This window comes from Podarcis cretensis, assembly GCF_951804945.1.
Source record: "Podarcis cretensis genome assembly, chromosome: 9".
Taxonomy (NCBI): domain Eukaryota; kingdom Metazoa; phylum Chordata; class Lepidosauria; order Squamata; family Lacertidae; genus Podarcis; species Podarcis cretensis.
In genome coordinates, this window is record NC_137178.1 from 6,729,864 (window position 1) to 6,754,780 (window position 24,917).

Here is a 24,917-nt window from a genome sequence, read left to right on the forward strand (position 1 = left end):
GCTGCAACGCTCTTAAGGGGTGTGTGTCTCTGTGTTTTCTCCTCTTCTGATTTCTCCTTTACACCCCGGTAATATTAGGTATCCCGTTTGCCTAAAATGTGAAGGAATCATTGAGCATAGTAGGAGAGATTGGCCGAGTGGTAGATTTCCCACCGTTGTGCTTTTCTTTGGGGTGTGTGTGTGTGTGTATGGATTTGAAGGAAGGAAAGAAGGCAGACATCTGCAAACAAAGCCTTGCTTTCCCCCCAATAAGACTGCTAGAGGAGGGTTTCGTCACTGGCTTCAGCGGCATCAGCCTGGCATACTTTGTGCTGCGATAATGTGCTAGCCGGGTGTATGTACAGCATTATGTGCTGATGGAAACGTTCCAGAGAATGCCTCATCTGCGAGAGGGTTGTCGTTCAGCCTGCTCAAATTGCTGATGTATATGAAAACAGCAGCCTGGAACCTCGCAAATGGGGCATTGAAGGTGTGTGTCGTTTTCCTTTGTTATCCCTCAACACCCCCCAACATCCAGAGTGATGCTGTCTGCTGTGCCCTTTACCTGTCATTGCTAATAACCATTGGAAGACAAATTCAAGCACGATGGATCTTTTTTGGGGGGGCAAAGTCATGTAAGGCTCAGCCTGCATGTATGGGGAGGTATATGGGTTCTGGCAGCTGCATAAGGTTTTTGGTTTTTTTAAGCATGATGTGACAGCGTTGTTTTAGGGTTACTGTGAAAATAGCAACCATGGAAGTGGGGGGGGGCACCCCACAGAGCGCACACATTTTTCAGCTCTGCTTTGCTGAGAAAAGGTGTCTCCCTGTGTGGATCAAGCCCAAGCCTTGTTGCATTTAGGGATGCTAAGATTTACATAGCACATTTCAAGTACACCTTTCAAAGCACTTGTACATAAGTAATCTCAGTATCTCAGTCATGCTAGTGAAGCTTTATTAATACAGATAAAAATAAGGGGTAAAATATATGGACTAGGCAGTTGATACTTTACAGTGAAGGAGCTGGGGTGTTGCACATTGGCTCTTATTTTATTTTATTTTTTACTGGCTACATCCAACTTTCTCCTGGTATCCTGGTAACACTCTCTTGCAGTGCAAACCTATATATGTCTACTGGGAAGCAAGTCCCAGCAAGTGGGTCTAGGTTTGCAGCCTTATTCTCCCAGTAAGAACCCGAATTGCTGTCGATAACAGACAAAGGAGCAGCTGGTTAATTTCACCTTACTTTTGATACCCCTGGATTTCCTAGAGTTGAGTTAATAAATTCAACTGAGTTGAATGGGACTTGCTCTCAAGCAAGCACACACAGGATTGCAGCCTTGGTCTCTTGCTAGCACCTGAACACCGTTGGTATAAGGCAAAAATAACCGTGTGGAACCAGGAAAGGAGCTGTGATGGTGTTGGGGTGCTGTTTGGAGCTGAGAAGCGCTCGTCTTCTCCCTTGTTTCTTCTGTGCTGTAAATCCCACATTCCATCTCGAAGCTGCTTTTCTTTCTTTTGATCTTTTAAAAGCAGCACCCTCTATTAATACATGCTTGCATGTCATGCGTAGTTGACCTCTTAGTATTCTGTGTATGCGCTCATTTGGGGAAGTGATAATGCCTCTCTTTTGGCTTCAGAAGGTTGCAGGTTCAATCCTTCGCATCTCTGAAACCCAGACTGTGTGTCTGTGTGGGTGGTACTGACTGGGTAATAGTAATAATAATAATAATAATAATAATAATAATAATAATAATACAGTAATAATAATATGCCACCCGTCTGACTGTGTTGCCCCAGCCACTCTGGGAAGCTCCCAAGAAGGTATTAAGTTATAAGGGAGCTTCCTATTAATCTGCTCTTTTACTTTCTCATCTGCTACTAAGACCAAAGTTTAGGTCAGAAGGCTGTCCTCCTTTTCACCCTGTTAATCTCATGTTTGCATAGTGGTGCTTTGCTTGGTGTGAAGCATGTTAAATAATAACGCGTGGGGTTAAGTTAAGGACACAGTCGATCTATAGAATTTGGTAGGTTGTAAAAAAAGCTCGTGCTTCTTTTATATGTTGTTTTCGTATTGACACTGATCATTCTTTGTGCTATGTATTGAGCTTTCTTTCATTTTCAAACAGTGCCCTGGCTGGATAGGTGACAATCTGTAAATGATATTAAAAAATAATACTGTAATAGTTGGAGGTGGATCAGAACACTTGTTCCATTTTACAGATTGGGCTCAAAGCACAAGGGCTTCTGGCCTAATGACTGCACAGCTAATTTAGAATTACCACATCTGATCTGTTGCAGCTGAAAGAATGCAGTCTTGTTTACAGCTGGTTAGATATTTAAAATATTGCAGTATTTAAACATGTGTTGATTGGAGGTACTTGGTTAAACAGCATATTGGTGGATTATCCAAAACACAATGTCTGAATCAAAACAGCTGCACCAATCTGGCTGCAATTTTAAACACACTTGCTAGAGAGTAAGCCTTATTGAACTCTGGGGGAATATATTTCTGCATAAATATGCTTAGGACCATGCTGCCAGTTGATGTTTTAGCTAAAAGTAGAAAATTGCAGGCGCTTGATGACTGCTAAATAATGTTTATGCTTAGGGATGTCAATATCTTTTGAACCCAGGTTTTAGATCAATTTTCTCACTTGGATATGGTGTTTTGGTGTCTTCTAAAAAATTGAAAATGTGGTCTAACAAGCAAAAAATAAATAAAAAGCCTTTGGTTTTCCGAGAGAGTGTAATCTAACTGAGCATCTAAGCTCCTGCTCTCCTGCTCCTCTTGTTATACATTAACATTTCGAGAAAAGGTCAGCACATTTAAGTCAATTGATAGGTCAAATACTGTCAGTCGACCGGTCAGTTGGCCCCCTGTTTAATGATCAGGGTCAGATATTGCCAATATTCCGCGAAGGCATGGATGTTCTGCTGTCGGATTGCCCTCGACATTTCATCATGGTCTTTTCTTTTGCCAGCAAGGAGCCTTGTGAGATCATCATTCCCCCAAGTCAGGCAAACACTGAGCAGCAGTCGAAATCTTAATATGAGAGCAACCCACTTGATTTGGACTGAAGTCCCATCTAGTCCGTCACTCTGTGTTTCCATTGTGTCTAGGCAGAAGCTGCCAGGAAGTCCAACAGCAGAACTCGAAGGCAATAGTTCTTGCCCCCTGTTGCCACCCAGCAAGTGGTATTCATGTTGCCTCAAAATCTGGGAGGCTCCATTTATCTGAATCTGTCCAACCTCCCTTTTAAAGGTCATCTGAGCCGTTATAGCCCTTGTTACATTTTGCGGCAACAAATTTGGTAAATTTATTATTGTGCTGTGTTAGGAAATATTCAACTTTGTTCTGAATTTATTGGAGGGCAGTACCATTGTGTGATCTGCGGAACTAGTACTACAAGAGAGGGAGAAAAACTTCTCTCTATTCACTTTCTCCATGCTATGCATAATTTTTGCACCCCCTTAGTAATTTCTTAAAAAAACTAAATACCCTAAACACTTTAGCTTCCGCTACCTGATAATTTTTAGTTGCCCTCTTTCCACACCTTTTCCAACTCTCTGATAATCTTTTTGAGATGGAGGGACCAGAACCACACGTTATATTATAAATGTGACTGCATTTATCAGTTTCACCACATTTTTAGCTTGGTTTCATTGCAACACAGCCATAGTTAACTATTTTGCTTTTGTGATTAGCATGCATGACGACGGAAGTATTTAGTTTTTGTTCTAATAAAACAAATGGTTTAAAAATCCTTGCCTTTAACTGATGCTGGAATACCCAGTACCACATTATTTCTTGATGGGTTAAATGCTCAACCATATTTTGAGAGCATTTAGTAGGATGTATTGTAACTTAAGATCAATTGAGAGAACCTAATGATTGATGTTATCTCATGTATATTTTGGCCTAAGGGGTTTGGCTTTTAAATTTACAATGCTACCCTATCCATGTCCACTTGCATGTAAGTCTTAGCGAGTTCAATGAGACGTACAGGTATGCTTGCATAGGATGGCAGCCTTAATTTATTTCATTTAACTTGGTGAATCTGGTGCCCCCATCAGCCCCAGCAAGCATGGGCAATATTATTTTTTTTTGGGGGGGATGCATTTATTGTCCAAAATCTGGAAGCTTACAGCTTCCCCTTTCCAGGCTTAAGAAGACAAGAGTCTGTCTCTGACATTAGGGTCTTAGATGCAATCTAATTTTGTAATATTTGCCGTGGCTCCTGGATTCCGTTTCCTTTAGGTACTTTTTAACTTCTAAGCCAGGGTTCTTAGCATTTTGAATCTTTCTTTTCTTCATGAACCACTTTTTCTACCCATTTACATCCTCCTCCTCCTCCTCTGGGACGCAGGTGGCACTGTGGGTTAAAGCCTCAGCGCCTAGGGCTTGCCGATCGAAAGGTCGGCGGTTCGAATCCCTGCGGCGGGGTGCGCTCCCGCTGCTCGGTCCCAGCGCCTGCCAACCTAGCAGTTCGAAAGCACCTCCGGGTGCAAGTAGATAAATAGGGACCGCTTACCAGCGGGAAGGTAAACGGCGTTTCCGTGTGCGGCTCTGGCTCGCCAGAGCAGCGATGTCACGCTGGCCACGTGACCCGGAAGTGTCTCCGGACAGCGCTGGCCCCTGGCCTCTTAAGTGAGATGGGCGCACAACCCCAGAGTCTATCAAGACTGGCCCGTACGGGCAGGGGTACCTTTACCTTTACCTTTACCTCCTCTGAAAGGTGACCTTGTGACAGCTGTTACTGAGAGAGGGAGAGAGAGCGGCTTCTGCATATCTCATCGGTAATTTCCACGTCAGATGTGTGCCATTACAAATCGAAGCGAATTTGAACGATGAAAAAAATACCTGGTGGTGCCCCACAGCCAAAGTGGTTCCTCTTCCATTTACTTCAAGGATTTGCCAGCCTCCTGGAAAAGCTAGTTGTATTAAGACACAGCTTCAAAGGCATTCTGTGCAGGGCAGGCAGTCATCAAGCGCAGGGGTTGAGCACAGGGCTTTGTGTTTTGAGAAAATACGTCTCCTTGGGGCCCACCTTTCTTCAAAGCCCTTGCGTAACCTCCACTCTTCTACAACCACAGCAAACCTCAACAAACACACACCTTATTATGCTTGCTTCTCCCAACAGCCTCTTTTCTGTTCTCTTCTTACTTTGGAGTCATACCTCAACAGTGTAAGCTTGTTGGGGCAGGGATCTTGTTTTGGTGATGCTGTAAAGCACTGTCCCACTAAGTTATGCTGTGTAGGGAACATTTATTTATGTAAGTGGGCAGTCATCACCACTTGCTATTGTAATCCAACCCCATATCATTGCAGCAGTTTTTGCCTAGTGTGACGCAGCGCCTGGAGTTACAGGCTGGTTCGTTCAGGTATCCACGAAGGTGAATATCTGAAGCCTCTGAGCTTTACTGGCCAAGGGAGCTGACGTTTGTCCGCAGACAGTTTTTCTGGGTCATGTGGCCAGCATGACTAAGCCGCCTCGGGCGAAACCAGAGCAGTGCACGGAAACGCCGTTTACCTTCCTGCCGGATCGGTACCTAGTTATCTACTTGCACATTGATGTGCTTTTGAATTGTAGGTTGGCAGGAGCTGGGACCGAGCAATGGGAGCTCACCCCGTCGCAGGGATTCGAACCACCAACCTTCTGATTGGATAGCCCTAGGCTCAGTGGTTTAGACCACAGCGCCACCCGTATCCCTATGATATGATAGTGGATATCATATCCACTATCCGACAGTGGAATTTGCTGCCTAGGAGTGTGGTGGAGTCTCCTTCTTTGGAGGTCTTTAAGCAGAGGCTTGACAACCATATGTCAGGATTGCTCTGATGGTGTTTCCTGCTTGGCAGGGGGTTGGACTCGATGGCCCTTGTGGTCTCTTCCAACTCTATGATTCTATGGTTCTATGATTCTATGATATTATAATTTATTAAATCTGAATACCCACCTTGATCTGTAAATCTCGGGGGGTTCACAACATAAATAAAAACACAATAAAACACAATAAAAACACCACCACCACAAATCAATAAATCCCCCTCCCACAGACACATTTAAAAGGGCATAGGATGTAAATCAGATCAACCAAATGCCTGGTTAAAAAGGAACGTTTTTGCCTGGCACCTAAAGGTGTATAATGAAGGCAGCAGGCAAACTTCCCTGGGGAGAACATTCCACAGATGGGGAGCCACTGCAGAGAAGGCCCTGTTCTCATGTTGCCACCCTCCGGACCTCTTAAGGAGGAGGCACACGAAGGAGGGCCTCAGAAGATGATCTCAGGGTCCAAGAAGGTTCATATGGGGAGAGGCAGCCCTTGAGGGATTGCGGTCCTGAGCCGTTTAAGGCTTTATAGGACAAAACCAGCACTTTAAATTGGGCCCGGAAACTAATTGGTAGCCAGCGCAATTGGACCAGAATCGGTGTAAGACGCTCAAACCGTCTTGCTCCGGTGAGCAACCTGGCCGCTGAATTCTGTACCAGCTGAAGAAGGGCCTCAAATGATCCTTGCAGGGTCCACATAGGCTCATATGGAGAGAGGTGGTCCTTGATTATGTCAGCAGGCTCCAAGGGGTGCTGTGGGTTTAGTTGCCCCAAAATGACTGTGATCCCCTCCATCCACAGGATGGGACCTTAGCATCCTCTGCCTTTTGCTGTGTAAGCATAAAAGAGCAGGAAATGGCCAAAGAACCACATTACTGTTGCAGGGGCATCAACGGCTATGCGCTATGTTGCAACTCTTGCCCCAGTGTACAATTTTCAAACTGCTGATAAGCTCTCTGTGCATCGAAAGGGGAAGAAGCTTTAGTCAGCAGTCTCCTTGAAATGTTAGATATTCTAAAGGGGCTTTTAAAAAAAGTTTAAGCATGTGATTTCCCTCCCCCCATCCTTATCACCCCCTTGATTAAAAAACAAAACAAAAACACAGTCCCCATTCCCAGGGGGCTAAGGTGGTTGCCCTCTTTCAAATTCCTTTCAAATTTGGATAGTAGTTGAGCCACCCCTCCTTGTATTTTATTCAAATGAGGCCCACCTGATCTAATTAGCTGCCTTATCAGCTGGGGGAAGCTAGCCAGGGATTTAGATTTGGAGCAATCTAGGGAGGAGGGAGCCCACTCCATGAGCTCGAGGACGACCCCAGCGGATGACAAGCAGCAGAGTGAGTTTGGCAGCAGGGCCAGGAGGCCAGGGCAATCTACCCTGCACCATTTGACCTAACAAATCCCACGCTCCCAAGTAAACCAAAGTCGATAAACTACAAAAAAAGGTGCTTGGGGGTGGGGCTTGCTCCAAGGAGGCTCGACAGCCGTGTGGCTTATGGCTGATGCCTTGCACAACAGGCCACACACCTTTCACCATTTTCTGCTTGCTTAAAATTGCTGTTCAGGGATGGCAAGCATTTCCACGAGCTTATGGCCTCAGAAGGCTGCAGGCAAACCCCTGGAAAGTGCTCTGCTGCAGCTTGAAAGCTGCAATCCCAATTAACATTCTGCATCAAAGGCCCGGAACATGTCATTTAGGTCTGCTTTTTTAAAACGTCCCATAAAAAGAGGAGGAGCTGCTTGGACACGCTTTGGTCTACACACACACACACACACACACACACACACACACACACACACGATGTTTCTCGGCCTTGATCATGAATGCTTGTGAGACTTCTGGAAGAGCTAAACATGGTTTTTATCCTGTTCCTCACATCTCCTTATTTTGGGAGTGAAAACATTTTCTTGGAAGAGGCGCCTGTTGAATTACCTAATCTAATTCACGTGGCATGCTGCCAGTGTGAGAGTAATTAGGCTATTCAAGGAGGACGATCCTCATTTCAGCAGATAAAAGTGAAATATCGAGAATTATGGGGCAGTATTCTGGCGGGGAAGAAGGGTGCCTGGGAAGAAGGGTGCTCAGGCCTCTTCCCAGAGGAGAATAGGGTGGCACAATGACGACCCTTGTAGCTGGCAGACAAGATGCAGCCTTGGGTGGGCCAGATCCTGCCACAAATGCTAGGAGCCCAGTTTTATGCCCTTTGGTCTGGTCAACAGGCCTTCAGCCTGTTGCACCTGATCTTGGGGTGCTGGAGTTGGTGTGGCTCTGGAGAACGCAGCCTTCGAGTTGGGTATGGAGATCTGCAGTTTGGCCCCAGTGGTTGGTACGTGTCCAATTGCAGCCAGAATCGCCAGGTCCATCCAAACAGAAATGTAGCACTGCTGACCTTTTGGGTTTTGAACGTGCAAAGCCCTTGCAGCTTTGAACTTGGCTGACCCCCCACCAGCACCCTGTGAGCCAGGCTGCCATTTCCCTTCATGGTTTTCAGTGAAGCTAGGGGCAAGAGCTTGTGAACCGAAAGGCACCAGGCAAAAATCAGTGTCTTTCCTGCCTCCTTTATTTTAAAAAACGGAGTAATGGTGGTTATAGGCTGAGGCCAACGGGAACTTCGCCAGAACTCTATAGGCAAGATATGCTTATATATATATATTTGTTTTGCTGCTGCTACTGGAATAGCTCTTTCAAAACTGTGCAACCTAGGTGATCTTGTAGGATATTTAAAGGCGTTTTGGCTTTTTACAGACCCGAGGTGTACCATTCCTCCTACAAGGGCCCAATTTCATAGCCGTGATACCATACAGTAGAGGTGGGGAAGTTTTTTTCATTCTGAGGGCCATATTTCCTTCTGGACAGCTTTCCGAGGGCCACATGCCAGGGGCGGGCAGGGTCAGAAGAAAGTGGGCGGAGCAACGAATGTAAATGTTACGTTTGTGCAATAGTCTGCTACCCATACACACTCACATACCCCAACCCCACCCTCTGTTTTTCAGGCAGTCTAGCATAAACACTTAGGGGGTAAAGCAGATGTGGTCTGGGGAGAATTCCAGGGGCCAGATGTGGACTTCAAGGGCCACATTTAGCTCCCAGGCCTGAGATTCCCCAACCCGTCATATCCAGCAATGGGGTGTTAGCAGAACGCTTAAGCGGTCTTCTTGAAGCCTTGAGCCTAGCAAACCACTCCAAAGTATCTTTATAAGATGTGGCTGTATTTAGGGGGTCACCTTACCAGCAGAAAAGTGCGTTGGAAAATGAAACATTGGTGATCGTAGCAATATGTAACAGAACCCAGAGACCGCCTAGAGTCAGCCGGAACAGCTAATCCGTGGCCCAGTGAGAGGAATGTGATAAATGTAATAAACAAAATCTCCCCTTACAAAAATGGAAGTTTCAATAGGACACACAGGAGTTTCTGAATAGGGAATGATGTTGATATTTGGGGGGCGGGTGGGGTGAGAGTGCTGACCTGTGGGGTTTTTGGACGGAAAATGTGCCGGTCTGTACCTGAAAGCCATAAAATGGAAGTGCCTTAGAAAGCATTGGGGCAAACCCAAGTGAGTTCTATGCACAGAGTGTTATGAGATGTTCTAGAAGGCCTGAGTGACTTTCATTTTCTCTTCTTCTGCCTGGTTGGGCAGAGTTTAGCCCTTTTAGCAGCTTAAAATGATTCGGGTGGAGATAGATGTTGCCTTTGAAGCTCATGCCACATTGTTGTTGTTTAGTCGTTTAGTCGTGTCCAACTCTTGGTGACCCCATGGACCAGAGCACACCAGGCACTCCTGTCTTCCACTGCCCCCCGCAGCTTGGTCAGACTCATGTTTGTAGCTTCGAGAACACTGTCCAACCATCTCGTCCTCTGTTGTCCCCTTCTCCTTGTGCCCTCAATCTTTCCCAACATCAGGGTCTTTTCCAGGGAGTCTTCGCTTCTCATGAGGTGGCCAAAGTCTTGGAGCCTCAGCTTCAGGATCTGTCCTTCCAGTGAGCACTCGGGGCTGATTTCCTTCAGAATGGATACCATGCCACATTAAAACTGATTAATTCCCAAGATGCCAAAAGAGCAAAAAATAATATGTCTGTTATGGGGGACTTTGCCTTACCAAAATCAAGATAAACTACGTCCATAGCATCCCCCTGATCCACCAAGATTGTAACTCTCTCAAAGCTTATTTAGGATAGTAATTTGTCCAGCTTCAGAAGGAGTTAGGAATGCTGGTTGTATACTAGTTTATGTTCTGTGCCTGCGGCTATGAGGTCAGATAGTTTTTAAACTAGTCATGGTTTGAACTAACTGCCTGACAGCCATAGGCAAATAGGAAATGCAGGCAGGTGAGTTAAGAGGCCTGGAATGCTCTTTTCGGAAGGAAAGTCCCTTTCTTTGCAACCAGCACCAAAATGCAAAGGTCAGGAAGGACAGAGTGGCTCCCCTCGTTTTAAATAGCCCGTTAGGAGGCTAAGAGAAGCCAACTGGGGAACATGGAAATACAGGTGAATAGTAGGCTGTAAATTTGGTTGTCACTATTGGCAACTAAACATTTGTTTGCTGAATGCTTTTCAAAAAAAATCAGTGGTGGATTCTAAGGCTTGTAAAGATCTGATTGCACTAGAATCTAGAAATCGTTGCTTTTTGTAGTTCTTCATAACTCCTTTCTAAGAACATTGAGCGTGAACAAAAGGAGAAGTTGAGAAGCTTTTTGGTTACTCTTAAGAGGGGAAAATAAAAGGCAGAGGAACAAAACAGAGCCCTGTTTGGCGTACAACAGTTGGTATTAAGATGCAAGTTCAAAAATGCCAAAAGGAAATAACCTAATTAACACATGGGATGTATTGCCAAGTAATGTGGTTGCAAGCCAAGAATTTAGCAGGGTTTTGATCAGATATGATTGCATAATCAGATAACATCCACTCCGGTGTATTTACAACGAGGAGCTGTTTCTGAGGGCATACGAAGCGGCTGCGTCGGAAGACAAGCCAGGTTGTCTTCAAAGCAAGAGAGCATTTTTCCGGGGAAGGGAAAACAGCAACTGCTTGGCTTTCGGCAGCGCAGTGAAGTTTGCCAAAACGTTTCCCATTAGAAGTGCAATGTGCAGGGTGATGCTGTTTCTCTCGCTTCTCTTCAGAACATCTTTGTAAGGTAAGGTAGGGCTATGCCTGTTAAGTAGATGGATACCTGTGGGCTGCTTCATGGTCCGACTTCCCCTATGCATGCCTTTATTTAGGGTGTACATCGAGAAGGTGACTTGGAAGGAGAGTCAGAGTGGAACCTCTGAGCTACATATCCCTGCAGAACTTGGGATGTGGGGGAAAGTTGCAGGTTGGGGCATGGCAACCCTGCCCTGCTGCATATTGCAACTTTGGAATTTCTTGTAGCGTTGCAATTAATGGATGGGCCCTTGTCACTTTCTGCTGTACGTTCTCTTCGAAGCGCCTTCGTTTTCTCACGCTCAGCTATACTTGTAGAAAAAGCCCGAGACTTTGGAAACAATGGGTTATACCCAGGTTTAGTCATATGAGTGGGCCTGTTGAAATCCGTGGGACGGAGCATAGTCATCCCTGACTTAAATCCCCTTGATCTCGCTGGGTCTGCTGTAAGCATGGTTAAATCTGGTTCCAACCTGATTGCTGCAGCCTGGAGGAGTTCGTCGAAAGCTTCAAACGCATGTGTAAGTGCTTTTTTAGGGTTTTCTCTGCAGTGATTCACACACACACACACAAAGCCACAGCACTTTGTATTTTAGAGACCTACTCAGAAACGTTAAGAGAACCTGGCTTGGTTCAGGGATTGTGACCAGTGAGTTTGGGAGCTCAAGAGTTGCGTTGTAATAACACGTCTAAGGGTTACCTGTGATTGTAGGAAATTTTGGTATGTGTGCATGCTTTTTTTTTTTTTTTTGGTAAGTTGCTCTGAGCAAAAAAGTAATGAATAATAATAATAATAATAATAATGCCAAGGCACTGTTACACACACTACTCTTCCCCAGAGAGTGTGACATTTTAGGGGCACAGTGCTTAAGCTAGTTTAGTTTTTTCCGGAGGGAGAGATAACGGAATCGTAGAATTGCAGATTTGGGTCTCCAAACCCCTGCAATGCAGGAATCTTTTGCCCAAGGTGAGGCTCAAATCCATGACCCTGAGATTATGCTCTGCTGACTGAGCTATCCCGACTGGAGCTCTAAGGTGCTTCCGTAATAGTTGCGTTTTTAACAACAAAAATACAAGCTGAGCATAGGTGGACGAGGTAGTTTAAGCACTCCCTACAGCAGATTCACTGCTGCGCTTCGGAATCCCTCCTGAGGCACTCCCTGCAAAAGTTCCTTCCAGAACTCAAAGCTATCTTTTCCCCACCCCTCTCTACTTGCCTCAAGTCTCTAAACTGCACTTTCTTTGTACATATCTACTAGGTTCTATTGTCTCCAGCTTGGAGTTGGGGAAAGGTGAGCCTTTTTCTTCATTTAGAATATTCTACAAAGGTCTTTGTATTAAGAAACGGAGCCTCTTGTCCTGGCCCTTAACATTCATCTGTTAATGCTGTGATGAAGCATTGCTCCAAGGCAAAATCCACAATGACCACTGTTACGTCATGGTAATCGGATGTCATAACGTTTACCTTTTGATCTACGTAGGCTTCTATTACATGAGAATTGGTTCGGGGCAGTGCTAGATGCTGTATAACTGCACCTGTCCTGCTTCTGTTGTACCCAAGAGGGAGGAAACTGAATCAGTTGCTTGCTGAACCCTGCATTAATGTTTGTGCTACCCATAGTTCCTGTTGCAGCCCATCTCATCCACACTACATGAGCATGAGTTCCCTTGGAAGAGGGGTTGATAGTTAAACTGCTCTGGGAATTAAAACAAAATAAAAAAATTCCTTCCAGTAGCACCTTAAAGACCAACTAAGTTAGTACTTGGTATGAGCTTTCGTGTGCATGCACACTTCTTCAGATACACTGAAACTGATAGTTAAACTGCTCTGGGAATTGTAGCTCTCTGAGCAGAACAGGGGTCTCCTAATAACCCTCAACAGATTCCAGTTCCCAAGATTCTTTGGGGGAACCTATGACTGTTTAAGGGGACGCAGGTGGCGCTGTGGGTTAAAGCCTCAGCGCCTAGGGCTTGCCGATCGAAAGGTCGGCGGTTCGAATCCCTGCGGCGGGGTGCGCTCCCGCTGCTCGGTCCCAGCACCTGCCAACCTAGCAGTTCGAAAGCACCTCCGGGTGCAAGTAGATAAATAGGGACCGCTTACCAGCGGGAAGGTAAACGGCGTTTCCGTGTGCTGTGCTGGCTCGCCAGATGCAGCTTTGTCACGCTGGCCACGTGACCCGGAAGTGTCTCCGGACAGCGCTGGCCCCTGGCCTCTTAAGTGAGATGGGCGCACAACCCCAGAGTCTGTCAAGACTGGCCCGTACGGGCAGGGGTACCTTTACCTTTACCTTATGACTGTTTAATGTGGTATGATGCTGCTTTAAATGTATAGTGCATGTGGGGCCTGATTGCTGGTCCATCTGGCCCAGTATTGTCTACCTAGCCTTCCCCAACCTGGTGCGTTGGACCACAACTCCCAATAGTCCCAGCCAGCAGTGTTGCTCACTGAGGCTTGCTGGGAGTTGTAGTGCAGAAAATCTGGAGGGGAACGGGTCTGCCAAGTTTGCTGAGCTGTGTCTGGAGTGGCTTTCCAGGGTCTCCAGAGGTCTGCTACTGTGGTCCTCTTGAACTGGAGAGGCCAGGGATTGAAACTGGGACCTTCTGCACATACGCCGCATGTGCTCCACCACTGATCTGCTGCCCACCCACATCCAAACCACAATGCAGTGCTGCTCTTAACTCTTTCACAATCCCTGCTGCTCAATTTGGCCACCTGCAAAACATCCCAGCAGCACAGCTGAGTATTTGAGTCCACAGGAGGCTTACTCTTCTCCTTTCCTGCAAATCCCCTCCCTTCATAGCACAGAAAGCATCTGGATCTCAGTTCAAAGGTGGCTTTGAAGATTGGATTGGTGTAATGGTTTAATTTTGTTTGAGGCTGCACTTGTTTCCTCTTGATCTTTCAAGGCTGCCACGCAGCAGCTGAGAAGCCTGTTCATCTGCATGGTGTTTGGTGGCGTCTGTCTTTAAATTTGCCTTGGAACAGGTGATATAAAATTCCTGGATCTTTTTCCTCTGTGCTACATGTGAACCTGGGTGTGATCCAGTGCTCGAAGAGCAGTATCCACAGTCCATTGCCAAATGATGGACGGCTGTGTGTTGTGGCTCGGCAGCAGAGAGCTCTACTCGTATATTTCTGCACACCAGCTCTTTAAAAAAGGAAAAATCAGGGTAAGAGTTCTCCAGCACCTGAGCAGGGATGCAAACAGCTTGAAAAATAAAATGAAAAGGGAAGGAAAAAGTCACATGAAACAGTCAGGCATTTGCCTGTGCTGAGTTGGGGAGGCATTGCCTGCTGGAGCAATACACTGGGAGAGATCTCTGCTTCTAAAATAATCCAAAAAGAAAAATGCATTTTTTTAAAATAAAAAATACCTGGCAATAAAACTTAAAGTGATCATAAAATGGTGAATGATTGTTTATCGTAAGCTCCCAAGGAAGAACTTATCTGTACTTAACTTCTGGGATTTTCTGCTGCAAGGTGTCAGGATCGACCGCCAGCTTAGATGTCTTTGGGAAAAAGGTTGGGATAAATCATGGAGGATAAGTCGATTAACAGTTGTCACTCATGTAAGTTCAGTGCTCAAGAAGCGGTATACTGCTAAGTCAGTGGTTCTCAAACTTTTTTTCTCTGGGCTGCACTTTCAGAATAAAAAATTGCCTGTGCCACACTGATTTCTTAATTGATAAGAAATACACTGGAAAACACAACTAGGACTGTCCTCAGTATCATTTGATGCTCTTGCTCTCATTTTGAAAAAAATACCTTTCCCTAGTCTGCAATTATATTTTTTTATACTGTGCTATACTATACTGAAATGTTTAAATGTTCTGTAGATTGCCCTTGAATCTCCCCCCACCCCCGCACTTGCCATCCTCTCTTGCCACACCAGTGTGGGGCGCCACACCTGTTGAGAACCACTGCCCAAAACGCTACATAGAATCATAGAATGCGGGAATCTCAACTAGATCATCAATGATAGATGGCCGCCCAACCTTTGCTTAAAAACCTCCGAGTCCACAACTTTCCGAGGGCGTCTGTTCCACTGTTGAGCAGCTCTTACTGTCAGGAAGTTCTTCCTGATGTTTAGTCAGAATCTCATTTCTTGTCACTTGAAGCCATTGGTTCAGGTTCTACCCTCCAGAGCAGGAGAAAACAAGCTTTGTTCCCTCTTCTATATGACAGCCCTTGAGATATTTGAAGATGGCTCTCATATCTCCTCTCAGTCTCATCTTTTCCAGGCTAATCATACCCAACTCCTTCAACCATTCCTCATAAGGCTTGGTTTCCAGCCCCTTGACCATCTTGGTTGCCCTCCTCTGCACACGTTCCAGCTTGTCAACTTCCTTCTTAAATTGTTGACAATGTTGGGAGCCAGTAACAGGGCAGAGCTTCTAGGTGGCATCTGCCCAGCTTCGGTTGCAAATACAAATTTGGATTTGATGGAACTTTGCTGCAACCCAGCAGGACTCTTGTAATGTTCTTAACACTCTTGGAATACGTGCCTGGGAGACTTTGGGCTCTGCATGCTCTCCTGAATAGCGATGGATGCGCTGACTGGCCTGGGAAAAGGAATGGCACATTCCCGGTAAATATTGTGATTAGAGCACTGGGAAAACGTGATCTCCAGCAGTTCTGAAGAAAGTGTTCCGTGCGACAGCTGTCTGTGTATTGGCACCTGCCGTTTCCTCTCGCTGGTTTCCAAACCCTGAGCATCTTGTGAACTCCACCCGCCTCGCTTCTTCCTCACACCCAGCTGATTTCACATTTGTCCCTGCCTTTTATTTTCAGCTGAGTCACAATGTTGAGCAGCAACTGTTCATTTTAAAATTTAAATGACTGCGCAAACAAGCAGCACAATTCAGCATTGCTGAGCTAAGCAGTTTTGGATGCTGCCTTTTTTTTTTTTTTTTTAAAAGGCTTCACTTGAGAATTGCTGCCAGCCCGCCCCAAAACCAGCCTGTGGAAAAGGCCGGTCTTTGATCCCTCTCCTTTCTCCCTGGGGTGACGCTGGCAAAGGAAAGAGTGTCCTGTCACAGCCCTGCGGTCCCTTTGCGGGTAACCTTTCATTTTCCCAGAGAAGGTTGTGAAGGACGACGAAAAGTCCTTTTATAGACTGGCAGACTTTGCTTCCTCCCGAGTCTTTAAAAAAGAGAGAGCAGAATGTCCAACTGGAAAGACTTCGTTCATGTGCAAATTTCCCTTCCCTTTTAAGAAATAATAAGGAAGTTGACCCCGGGGAAAGTCGCCCATTCTCTTTTAGGTCAGCGATTCTACGGTTTGCTGCTCAAAACAAGGCAGGTCAGAATGGTTGGCCAGTAAGACGCCAAAGAAATGGCCACCACATTCATTGAGAGCCAATTTGCTCCAGTGTTCCTTCCTTCGAAACATGACTTCTTCTAATAATGCATTATAGACTAGTGGGTGTTTTCAGACCTCAGACGACCCGGTCTGTAGAACATGGGTAGCCAATGCAATGTCCTTTGAAAGCTCCCATCAGTCCCACTCAACATGGCCAATCATCTGGGATGCTAGGAGTTGAAGTCCAAAACAACTGTGGAGGACTACACTGGCTACCCCTCCTGTAGAATAAGTTATCCTCTCATTTTGGTCTCCTTCTCCCTCTGTGTATTTCACCCCCTCTTCTGCTCACTCCTGTCTTTATCCTTCTCTTTGAAATTACTTAAACAAAGGAGAACGGTGATGCCATCAACCTTTCATTAGGTCCCGACTCACCAGTTGCTGATCCATGGAGTTGATGGGTGGAAGTCAGTGTTGTGCTAAAGCGATTATTCTATCAGTGTGAGCATTTCTGCTTATCAGACTGAGTCATCTCACCTCTCCTCCCCACTGTGCCCTCTCCCAGGGCATCTCCCCACCTAAACAGATTTGGGGAGGATGCAGGGGTCACAGGGGACAAAGAACAGGGGAGAAAGCCCTATTGCACTAGCCAGACTTAGTTATACTCTTTCATTAGCTCAGCAACTTAGCTGAACCCAGCCCGGCACTTTTTAAACATTTCCGTAGACTTCCAAATATTACGTGTTTTACCCATGTTACCATAGAGTTGGATGAAGGAACTCAAAGAGAGTGCCCCCTAGTTTGGCTCCCTGCCAGTGCAGGAGACCCACTGCTGCAGGATCCTTCCCCTCTTGCTGGAGAGATTGCACATAGAGAGCTGTATCCAACTAAGCTATTCTTGGAGTAGTCCCATTTAAATCAATGGACCGAAGTGCACTGTGCCCATTATTTTCAGTGGGTCTACTCTGAGCAGGACAGACAGTGGAGACAAGCCGTGCCTGCTCCTCCACTTTTGCCTGGGCTGATTTCTCCAGTTCTGTTTCCTTTTCTTACTATGGCCCCCTTTTTCTTTTGGATTTCGACTGCAGCTCCTGCCTCTTTCTCTCGTCTTCCTAATCCCCAGCTGGACTGGATAATGAGCTCCACTTTTGCTGCTAAGTGACCAGGCCCTGAACCCAGTTGTTGGCCCTCATATGTGCTGCTTTGCCAGAGGTTCCTCCAACTAGGGCCACTTATGTACCGTCGTTTTCTGAGATCTGAGGGCCCTCGTAGAGCATGCCCAGCGACGGGAGGTGGGGGGTTATTTGAGTTCTCCAAAGACATGATTCATGCCTCTTTACCTGGCAGAACATGCCTTAATTTGAGTGTTTGGAGGCTTCTGCCTGTTCTGAGTAGTGTTTTTGGAAGTGCCCCTTGGCAGGTAATATGCTCTACCCATATGGTAGCAATCAATTCCACCCTCGTAGTCAGAAGCGTTTCAGACCATATGCCAACGTGCTTGGTGGCTTGTTAAATAAACTTCTGCTTGTCAACAACTTCACTGGGGTTTTGTGTATGCGTGCGCTGGAATTGAAAGTGGCCTTTTGGTGATTTGGCCAGCTAGGAACAAGTTCGTTTTGCCCCAGGGGCACGGCACCAGTGAAATGAGTTGGAGAGCAGTGGTGGGAATCTGCAAGGCTTTGATCAGCATTTCTATTAATAGTTCTTCAGCCCAGAATTTATTCATTTCCTCTCTCTCTTGCTCCTTTCAAGTAGTGAGTGCTGGTGGGAGAAGCTGCCTGTGTGGCGTCCGGTGCCAGAGGTTGGCAGAGTTGGGCATCTGTCAGGACCTCCCCCAGCAGTTAGGGGGCCCACTCCCCAAGAGCATTCATGATTCATGATTCTTGCGTTCTTGATTCTTGATTCTCGCTTGACTCTAGGCCCTGTCTGGCTAAGCCCCACATGTGAGGTGCGTCTCCAAATCCTCTTTGTTTTCTTCCCGAGAACACTGGGGGCACTCTCTGAGTTTGCATGTGCCTCTAGGCTCTGCCACATCTGGTCTGCTTATGGGGCTCTCTCGGGCAGAGATGCCCAAAGGCTTCCTAGAAGCTGACGCCATCCCTGGCTGATGAGCTTATTATTCTGTATTGGGTGGGAGTCAAGACAGTACAGGGTGCTTTACCGCAGACAAGACAAATAGAGCCCTGCCCTGACAAGCTTACAGTCTGAATTTCAACATCCTGTGTCTGAATGTTCCAGGCTGGGAAACAGTCAAACATCAATTAAAACAGCAGGAAAACAGATAAGCAGATAAAGCTCCTGATATTTATATAAACAGCCTGTTATTTTTACTGGCTCTTTTTTATCTGTGTTTATATTGCCTGTGTTTTTGGTTTTAGAATATTATGATTGCATCCCTGATATCATGTATTGATGAACGGTGGCTTTAAAACATTTTCAATAAATAAATACATTAAAAAAAATAATCAGCACATCAGCTGTAACATAATATTCCATCCCAGCTGTTATTTATTTCATGCCCGATTCACTTTTCCTGTGATCGTGCTGGTCTGCCTCAAAAAAATCATTCGTAAAGACATTTCCTCGTCGGAATGTGTTTATTAAACAGTTTCACATCCTGCCATTTCCACCACTTAGGCCTTTGAGGCGGCTCAATGAAGTTGCTTACCGTCTCAGCGGTGGGACTTCCACATGTAGATCTTATCGGTGCTAGAAATTCCCCAGGAGCCAGGCGCATTTTGCAACTGGCACTGGTCCAATTGTGACCACGTGGAGATACCTGGATGCCAAGCTGGCTACTGGCATCTCCATCTGGCTGGCCCATCCATCCTTCTTAAACAGGTAAGCCGAAGAGCTTATTTATTGCATTCATATCCCACCCTTTGCCCCAGGGAACATGTGGCTCACTCCCCTCCTCAGTTAATCCCTACAACGGCCCTTCAAAGTAGCTTAAGAGGCCGTGACTGGCCCATGGTCACCGAGTGAGCATCCTGACGGAGGCGGGGTTTGAACCCTGATCTCCCAGGTCCTGGTCCGACACTCTTAACTACTACACCACCCTGCTTTTTTAGAGTACTTCCTTCTGTGGGGCAGCTCTATAAATTGAGTAGGTAGGTCACTATGGGGGAAACAAACTGTCCCATAGAGAAGGATCTGAAATGTTTTCCTTGAAGCTTGAATTCGTTTTGTTCTGGATTGTTTGCTCTGCCCCTGCCAGCTGCTTGCATGATCCCATGTCCTGCAGAAGGTTGTTGAGAAGGGAATGCAGCTCTCAGGCCAAACGGTTTCCCCCGCCCCTGCCTGAAAGCATCTGGAAAACTTGCCCCTGTGGGTTGTGTCAGTGCAGTTGCATCCTCCGCAATGGACTTCTTGTCCCTCTTAAACAGCCAGCATTGAAAGTCAAAAGCACTGGATCTACAGCGCGAAACAATTTCAGTTCACCGAAGCTTCCCTTGCCCTTTTCACACTTTGTGGTTCCCGACGGCCACCCTGCTAGCATCTTCACTTCCTCACATTCTGCAACCTGCTCTGAAATGTTGACTTTCCCAACTTTCAAATTTCCCCAAATGTGGGGCGCTAAAAAGTTGTAACAGGACTTGGGGAGTTCAAATGATATTTCGGTTAAATTAATATAGTTTAGTTTTGCTTGGCAAGTGTGATGCGTGTAAAATTGCATAGAAATCATTAAGAATGATTGCGAAGTATTTGTAGTTATGTATGTATGTATGTGTGTTTGTTTATCAACCAACCAAGCAATCAATTAATCATTACACGACATTTTCTGAAGGTAAAATTAAAACTGGTTTTCTGAAAGCAGTTTATGTGCTTCTTCATCCAAGATAAACTTACTAAGCTAAATGTTGTCCAGTCACAAAAATAACAGCAGATTTTAATTCCTCACACCCAAAAACATATTTTTAAGACCCTTCATTTAAGAAATGTGCAAAAATTAAGTTTCGCCCCTTAAAATGACGCACCATACTGCAGCCCAGTCCAAGGGGATGAACTTTCAGGCTTTTTTGATTCTCTTATTTTAATATGCACCCGTCCCTGACTCAGTATGTATATTTTAGACAGGATCTAAGCCTCCCTAGGTTCCTTGCCATGAATTCATTTGGTACCCAAGGGTAGGTCAGTATCGCTCATCCTTCGTATTAGTGACTTATATTACAGGGTTGTCACAAAGGTGGCTACTATGAAGCATTTGAGAGTAAACTTGCACCTTAAAAATGCAGCTATAGGGTCATGGTCTTTCAAACACGTGTGCAAATTTTGGGAAGAGGTGATAAAGGAAATTTCTGAAACAGTAGCCCTTTAGAACCCAAACTGTGACAGTTTTGGATGCATCAAAGACAGACTTAGCATGTAAACCACTCATCGTTTTGCTAGCTGCTCATTCACAGGGCTGGGACAAGTCATTGGGCTTTTCTCATTTCGTTCAACATGGTAGCGTTTGTTTTTATTTCTGAGAAATTGACTCATAAACTAAGGGTATCTCAGGGTGCAAAATCCATAGGATGAAGGATCCAAGTGATGAAATACGGCTTTATATGGTATTCACAACACTTGTTTTCTCTCTGTATCAGGCCAGTTTTTGTTGTAACATCTAATTCATTGTGTAGTCTCTTGAGAATGACTTTGTTTTTATGAGGTAACGTGAACCTTGTGTGTGTCCCCCTTCCCTTTATTTCATTTCATATTTCTCTTACTATTATTTTAACTTTGCAATAAAGTTTTGAAAACTAATAAAACCCTACATATAACAATTCTGGCTGACACGTTCAGTGCGACAAGAGTCGCAGCCTGCAGCAGTTCAGAACAGCAGGTGTCTGGGATTCACCCAGGCTTCCTTTGTGGAATGCCGATTAACCCGGGACATTGCACAAAATGTTTTATTTGTCGTTCCTGGAGGTTGGAGGGCTGCCTTCAGAAGGAGGGAGAGGCAGGGCAGGATCCTGCATGTCTCTCTGTGTTGCCCACTGGTGAGAGCACACGGCGTTCTCTTCCAGGCAGTGTGCTGTTTGCCTAAAGAGACAACCTACGATTTAGGTCCAGTGAGTTGATAATGGCTTAGTACATTCCCATCCTGCCTTTCTTTCATCACAGAACTCCAGGCTGTTATATGGGGTTCCCACGGCAGTCATCTACCCAGGCGCTGGCCAGATCCAGAACTGTTTGCCTTCTGCAAACAGGCTGCATAAAGCGCCAAGATTTCATCACTCCTAATAGCTTTTTCCCCCAAAGAGAATGCCAGGCAGGGTGGACCGTGCTGCTCCTGGGCTAACTTGTCTAAGCAGGATGCGCGTGTGTCATATTTGTAGAGCTCGCTCTGTATGTTTGTGTTCTGCATTTGGGTGGATGAAACCTGAACAGAAGTGGTGTGAGCTGGCTGGAAGGGCAACCCCCCCCCCCTTTACAGGTCAAAAATGCCATTCTTCACTTTTGTAGCCCTTCCCAACTGCAAGATTTGGAGCAGGCAACGGGCCACTGTTAGCTTAAAAAGCCCGTGGAAAAAAAATAGAAGCATGGACCCTGAATTGGCCTTGGTGCTGGAGCCATGCCAATTCTGCAGTTCTGCAGTTTCAGCATGAGCGTGGAAATCAGCACCAAGCTCCCCAAGAATTGACTTCCACTTTGGGAAATGAAATAGAACAGATTTGTATGGGAAGCTTCCTTATACGGAATCAGACTGTTTTGCTCAGTAATGTCTACACTGGACTTTTTAAGGAGGCATTTTCATTCCTTGGCCTTTCTCCGCACCCCTTCCTTCGAAAACACCTCCTCTCCCCAGCCAAACCCTTGGGTTGATTGTCAGGAAATGCTTGGGGGCTAGTTGGGCAACTTTTTCTGCTTTTTCCTTTCCGGGTGATCTTCTCAAGTTTCCAGGTGGCCTTATAGGAATCATCAGATAGATTGAGAGTCGGATGCGAGTTTGAACTCACTTCGGGTTGGACTCCTGCCTATCTGTTAGTAATGGAGCTGATAGCATTGTCTCTGAGTACCGGCTAATCTAATCATAGTGGAATAGAATTTCTCCAGGCCACACTGGAACTTTTAGCAAGTTGGGAAATGGTTACAAAACTTGCCAGGCCCCCTCCCTAATTATATTTGTCATTTGTGGCACATGGAATGCCTAGGTGGTGAGAGGGGAGGAAAAGAACCAACTTTCTTCCAGTTTGCTGAAAGTTCCCTACTTGGTTTCCTGGAGGTGATTCCTACTTGCTGCAGGTAACCAGACGAGTGGCTGATTTGCAAGTTCATTAAGGTAAAGGTAAAGGGACCCCTGACCATTAGGTCCAGTTGCGGACGACTCTGGGGTTGTGGCGCTCATCTTGCTTTATTGGCCGAGGGAGCCAGCGTACAGCTTGTGGCCAGCATGACTAAGCCACTTCTGGCAAACCAGAGCAGTGTACGGAAACACCATTTACCTTCCAGCCGGAGCAGTACCTATTCATCCACTTGCACTGCTAGGTTGGCAGGAGCTGGGGCCGAACAACGGGAGCTCACCCTTTTGCGGGGATTTGAATTGCCGACCTTCTGATCGGCAAGCCCTAGTTCATTATAGACCCATTATTTATAGAAAGCCCCTTTCTACAGTTTCACACTAACCCACAGAACTAGTTGTGTTGTGTAAAATACCCAGTGTGGGTGCACCTTGTATGTGCTGGGCACCCTGAAAGCATTTTAAATTTCTCTCAAAATGTGAGTCCTCAGCTATCGCTTTAAACAGCAATATTACATTTTAATGCAACCTGATAAGCCTTCAGTTTGTTTTGAAGCCAACCCCCATAGTTCTTTCTGCAGGGTGCTGCTGATATTGGAAGAGCTCGCTGGTCCAAGCTTTCAAATTCTTCCTTCGGCTTCTGATGGTACTTATGCAACAACTTCTTTTTAGGGTTCTTTTGATGTCAGCATCTCATTGTGGCACTCGTGGATGTCTTGGGCAAGCAGAGCTTGTCTCACTGATTGAATTGGCCCTTGATGTTCTCAGCGCAATGCTTGTATTGATCGCCTCATTCCATTACTTTCCAGCTTTGTTGGCTAAAGATGGGTGAGATGAAGCAGGCTGTGAAAACACCGCCTTTAAAAACAACCCAAATCTGTCGCATTTGGTTGATACAGGAAATTGCACAAATGGCATTTCAGAAGCGTGATGTGTTTGCCAGCCGTGGTCTGGTTTCCTTTTTTATATTTGCGTAGCTTTTGAAAAATTTGTACAAACAGGTGGGGGCCAATGAAAAAACAGCAGAGGGTAGAGAGGAAGGGGAAAGAAAACATTTTCTTAACACCTCTCTGCTTTTGCCTTTGCACCTCACACCTGGGAGACAGACTCTTTGGCTCTTCTTTTCTGTCTTCCACAAGCTCCCTGTCTCGAGCCACTTTCAACACCCACATGGGATGTCTGTAAGATGTTACTTAGAATCATAGAATTGTAGAGTCCGAGGGTCGTCTAGTCCCACTCCCAGTGTCTAGCCCTGCAGCCTTTATTCAGCTGACGTGTCTCTGGGATCTGTTCATATTGTCTGCAACATTTTCCCAGGCCTCAGCCTGCCCTGACACAACTCCTCCTGTGATATCTTTGTCCCAGCGAAACCGACAACTTCCTCTTCCCCCACAGAAGATGACCGCAGACATTCTCACAGCTTGGCCCCTTGAGTTGCTGCAATCTTGGGAGACAAAATGCTGTGCCCTTTTACGTGTTTTCTCCATTCGGAGTTGCAGGCTTTGCCGTTGTGGGTGCAACAACACTACATGGATCTTCAAGAACTAGTTGGGCTACCAATAGCCCAAGACCAGAAAGCCACAACAATTTCCCTTCATCTCAGGACTCATCAGGCAGGGAGGACCTCGTATCTTGCAGCACCTCGGATAACCAACAACTGGGTGGGATTTTAGATGGGCATGCTATTCCAGGTTTCAGCTCAGAATTCTCTGCTACTGTGTGGCTCTTTATGCACTCATAAGCGTGGCACACTGTGTAATTTGAACTTGAAATGCTCCTGGCTCCAAGGCCCTATCATCAACTTAGCTTACATGCCACTTAACTTGTTTTAGAAGTTCAGACCTTTTTTTGGCACTGCGTCCTCAATTGTCTTTCCTGTGGATTTGCACAGCGATCGAGGAAAGGGTTGTGTCTAACCAATGGACTCTTCCCTGTCTGGATCAGAGAATGGGGCGGGGCGGGGTATGGGCATCTTCTCTGTATTTATGGCCTGCCAATTTTTCCTATGTGGGTTTTTTGGGGGGGAGGGGAAGGGGGGATTTCAAGCCGGCATCATCAAAGCAGGGGGTTTAGTGGGTGCGGGGCTGTTCATGGGTGCTGCGCTGGGTGCTGATAAATTGCCTGCATTTGCTGCCAGCTTAAAACCCTGGAAGAGAAGGGCACATGTCTCATGAGCTGCCTTTGGCTCTGGTGTGTGTGGGGGGCTGCCCCCCCCAGTCCTCTTCACCCAACTGTTTGACACTCCTGGAGGTAGGGAGGGTTGTTAAAAGAATTTACTGCAAGGTCCCTGGTTAATAAGTTCTCTTTTGGACTCTGAAATATTTCTGTGTGTTTCCCTTGTGACAATGAGGTCCTCTCCACCTGCTGCCTACAGCTTAGCACTGATAGATGCTCAGCTACAGTTTCTCGTGTGAAGAGGCTGTGTGTTTTCATATTTAGC

At 46.0% G+C, this 24,917-nt stretch overlaps 1 protein-coding gene and 1 long non-coding RNA gene across 4 annotated transcripts in view; one reads left to right on the plus strand and one right to left on the minus strand.

Annotated features, from left to right (window-relative positions):
- The window catches only part of LOC307224471, a 560,506-nt gene that overhangs the window by 52,618 nt on the left and 482,971 nt on the right, over nucleotides 1–24,917 (minus strand). The gene's annotated exons all lie outside the window — the stretch shown is intronic.
- The window catches only part of SMOX (spermine oxidase), a 45,785-nt gene that overhangs the window by 1,867 nt on the left and 19,001 nt on the right, over nucleotides 1–24,917 (plus strand). Inside the window, exon 1 of one of the 3 annotated variants that reach the window (XM_079990937.1) lies at nucleotides 10,789–10,944. The exons of the other annotated variants lie outside the window; for them this stretch is intronic. The gene's annotated coding sequence lies outside the window, so the exon portion shown is untranslated. Of the gene's footprint in view, nucleotides 1–10,788; nucleotides 10,945–24,917 lie in introns of those variants that run through there. 3 annotated transcript variants of the gene reach the window in all.